Genomic DNA, 4745 nt, shown 5'->3' on the forward strand with positions numbered 1-4745 from the left:
GCAAGAATACTGGCCTGGGTTGCCATTTCCTCCTCCAGGGGATCTTCCCAACCCAGGGATTGAAGCCGTGTCTCCTGTGTCTCCTGCGTTGGCAGGCGGACCCTTTTACCACTGCACCGCCTGGGAAGCCCCATATATATCCTGCATGCCTGTGTGCGTGCGTGCTAAGCCTCTTCAGTTATGTCTGACTCTGTATGACCCTATGGGCTGTAGCTGCCAGGCTCCTCTGTCCAGGGATTGAACCCACCTGTTTTTTGTCTCCTGTATTGGCAGGCAGGTTCTTTACCTTTAATGCCATCTGGGAAGCCTTCTCTAATGACGTTACAGAAAGATTGAAAAGCAGAGAATAACAAAAGAAAACTCATCTCTGTTCCAACCACTGTATCACACAGTTGCTTTCATTTTTGCTTATTCATTTCCAGTGTTAATCCATTGGCAGATATATTTCAGCAGAGTTGTAATCATAGTATACACTGCATTTTGCATCCCACTGGGGCTGGTTGTTCTGGAGGCCTCTTTCCACTCTGCAGTCTCCCACTGAGACCTTGTCCACATTTACAGCCTAGCGGGGAGCAACTCTTGGTGTAGCAGAGTCTCTGATGTTCCAGTTGATTCCTTGGCCAAACCTGCCTGAATTTACCCCTACAGAGGAAGAAGATGATGTAAAAAATACAGGAACTCCTCACCAGGACTTCCCTGGATAAGGATCCACCTACCAATGCAGGGGACATGGATTTAGTCTTAGCCCAGGAAGATTTCTCAGGCCTCAGAGCAACGAAGCCCATGCACCAGAACTGCTGAAGCCTGTGCTAGAGCCTGTGCTCCACAACAAGAGAAGACACAGCAACGAGAAGCCTGCACACTGCAAGGAAGAGTAGCCCCTACTCACCGCAGCTGGAGAAATCCCAGAGCAAATAAATAAATAAATGTTTATTTTTTATTTATAAATAAATGAAAACACCTTATCAAGTAAAGCAAAACAACGACAACAAAAAGAAGCTCTTTCCCAAACTCCATAAAATATGGAGGTGGGGGTAGAGGGTAGAGATTTTAGGGAACTGAGAACAGAGGAACACTATCAGGACAGAAGCATTCTTCCTCCCTCATTTCCTCCCAGGTCACTGTGAGAAGCTGGCACTGGGGCTTGTGCCTTCCCCGAAGGGTGGCTGTTGGCAGGCACACAACTCAAGAGGTCTGTAAAACAAACCTTTGTTGATCCAAAGATACCTAAAGAGTGTTGTCCAAATTTTCCCATGAGGAATCACCTGGTGTGGTTGTTAAAATTCCAGACCCTAGGCCCATCTCAGCTCTAGGGAATTTGGAAATCATTCAGAAAATATGTTGAGTGTTGAAATGGGTGGAGACTGTGATTGGATTACAGGAAGAACACTCATGCATTTCCTAAAGTGCTACCCAGGAATGACCATTACGTCCATCAGACTGAGCTTTGAGGAGGTGCCCGTGTATTTGTGTGGGTTTCAGAGTCAAATTCGACAAGGCTCAGGCTTCCCTCATAGCTCAGGTGGTAAAGAACTTGCCTGCAATGCAGGAGACTTGGGTTCGATTCCTGGGTCAGGAAGATTCCCTGGAGAAGGAAATGGTAACCCACTCCAATATTCTTGCCTGGAGAATCCCACGGACAGAGGAGCCTGGCGGGCTACAGTCCATGGGGTCACAAGAGTCGGACACAACTGAGTGACTTTCACTACGACTACAGGCACTCACATGTGATTTGGGTGGTTTAACTGCTCTTTCCTATATAAAATGGAAATAACCATTATTATATCCATCTCTCAATGGTTGTTGTAATGATTAGATGCTGTGTTCCATGTGTTTGGTACACAATCTAAGTGTCAATAAGCAGTAGCTATTAAACCACTAGTAAATTCTCAGTGCCTGGCATATGATCAAGCACTGTTACTTAATCTTTCCAAAGCTTAGTTTCCTCCAAGGGTCAGGAAGTTGGAGAGTGGGAAATATCCCCCTGCTACCTGTCTTGAGTTATTTTAGCTGTAGATTAACACAAGACAAATTAACAAGACAGGGACTTCCTTGGTGGTCCAGTGGCTAAGACTCTACCCTCCCAAGGCAGGGGCCCCATGTTCAAGGCCAGGTCAAGGAACTAGATCCCTCATGAGGCAACTAAGAGTTCAAATGCTGTGACTAGAGATCCTGCGTGCTGGGACTTCTTTGGTGGCTCAGTGGTAAAGAATCCGCCTGTCAACGCAGGGGACAAGAGTTTGAGCGCTGATCCAGGAAGATCCCACATGCCATGGAACAACCATGCTCATGTGCTACAACTATTGAGCCTGTGCTCTGCAACAAGAAGCCGCTGCAATGAGAGGCCTGTACACCGTGATGAGAGTAGCCCCCGCTCACCACAACTAGAGGAAAGCCCAGGAAGCAATGAAGACCCAGCACAGCTGTTAAAAAAATAAAAGATCCTGCATGCCCAGCTAACACACTGCACAGTTAGATAAATAAATAAATATTTTTTACTTCTGGGCATACACACTGAGGAAACCAGATCTGAAAGAGACACGTGCACCCCAATGTTCATCGCAGCACTGTTTATAATAGCCAGGACATGGAAGCAACCTAGATGCCCATCAGCAGATGAATGGATAAGGAAGCTGTGGTACATATACACCATGGAATATTACTCAGCCGTTAAAAAGAATTCATTTGAATCAGTCCTAATGAGATGGATGAAACTGGAGCCCATTATACAGAGTGAAGTAAGCCAGAAAGATAAAGAACATTACAGCATACTAACACATATATATGGAATTTAGAAAGACGGCAACGATAACCCTATGTGCAAAACAGAAAAAGAGACACAGAAATACAGAACAGACTTTTGAACTCTGTGGGAGAAGGTGAGGGTGGGATGTTTCAAAAGAACAGCATGTATACTATCTATGGTGAAACAGATCACCAGCCCAGGTGGGATGCATGAGACAAGTGCTCGGGCCTGGTGCACTGGGAAGACCCAGAGGAATCGGGTGGAGAGGGAGGTGGGAGGGGGGATCGGGATGGGGAATACGTGTAAATCTATGGCTGATTCATATCAATGTATGACAAAACCCACTGAAATGTTGTGAAGTAATTAGCCTCCAACTAATAAAAAAAAAAAAAAGAAAAAAAAATTTGTAATGAAAAAAAGGAGGAAAAAATTAATTAATATACACAGAGGTCACAGAAATTCTACCCCTATGCCCTAACCCCACCCAGACCAAGTGACCAAAGCAGTCTGTTCATATAACATTCTTAGATACAGAATTATTTATGAAGATTTAAGAAAGGGGTTTGTGCTTGGGGTAGTAGACTCATGAGGGAAGAGAGTCTGTTTATTTGGCTTTCTTAGCCTTGAATTCCTTATCTGGTGATAAGAATACTCTCTATACTCCTAGTATAGGGGGATCCTTTTACATGGGTGATTTATTTTCTACTTTTTGGGGGAGCGAGGGGGAGGTCAGAGTGTTATTGTTTTAATATCAATCTTTCCCTCACCAGGTCTTTCTCCAGTAACTTTAACTCAAAACAATCAATATACCATTCTGGTATGTCGTGGGGCAGCCTGCTCTAAGCCTCAACACAGAGGTACTATGAAATGCGGGCACAATGCTAAATCCTCTGTGAAAAGTGTTAGTCGCTCAGTTGTGTCCAACTCTTTGTGACCCCATGGACTGTAGCCCACCAGACTACTCTGTTCATGGAATTCTCCAGGCAAGAATACTGGAGTGGGTAGCCATTTCCTCCTCCAGGGGATCTTCCCAACCCGGGGATGGAACCCGTGTCTCCTGCATTACAGGTGGATTCTTTATCATCTGAGCCACCAAGCAAGCTCCTATGGCAGCTATTAAGACATCTCCTGGACATTGCTAAGTTTTTCTCACTGGATGCTTCTTAAGTACATATTTTAATATTTTAATGATGTTTGCTGTTTCTGGGGTACTTGGTAGGTTGCATTGGTTTTTTACAATCAGATCATTACCTCCTCTGCAATGTAGGCAATGTCATGAAGTGATAATGCTCACCATATTCAACCAGATTTGGTACCAACTGGCTTTGTGTGGCAGTCTATAACACTAGGAATTTCTAGGACAATAACCATCCATAGTGAGCCAAGAGATTGTGACAAGAGACAGGAAATATGGGAGTCCAGTAGTTTCTGAACCTTGCAGACCATAAAATTACCTGGGGATCTTAAAATTGTAGATTTACTATTAGATTCTCCATGAATCTGCTTTATTTTTTGTTTGTTTGTTTTTTATTTCCCCCTCTTTCTTTTTAAAATTAAAAAAATATTTTATTTGTAAATTGTTGGAATCTGGATTTTTTAAAAAAGTGTGCTGAAAGATTCTGATGAGCAGCCAAATTTGGGAACTAATTTTGTTGTAGTGTAGAACCTGAGAGCTGAAAATTTTTTTTTCTTTCCTTACTTCAAGGATGACTATCTTGAATAAACACATTGCCAGTCAGGTTCTTCTGTTTTTGAGATCTTTGTTGATTTCATTACTGACAGTTTTGGTTGCAAGGCTTTTTTTGTCTTTGGGGGCTATGCCCGAGCAGCTTGTGGGATTTTAGTTTCCACACCAGGGACTGAACTAGGGTCCTCAGCAGGAAAAGTGCTACCACTGGACTGCCAGGGAATTCCCCCTGGGTTTCCGGTTTTCTTTCTGTTTTTTTTCTCCGCCCCCTACTCCCCGCACTTTAAATTCTGCCCCCATGTTTCAAGTTCA

Source organism: Dama dama, chromosome 5 (assembly GCF_033118175.1).
Source record: "Dama dama isolate Ldn47 chromosome 5, ASM3311817v1, whole genome shotgun sequence".
In the NCBI taxonomy this organism is placed as follows: Eukaryota; Metazoa; Chordata; class Mammalia; order Artiodactyla; family Cervidae; genus Dama; species Dama dama.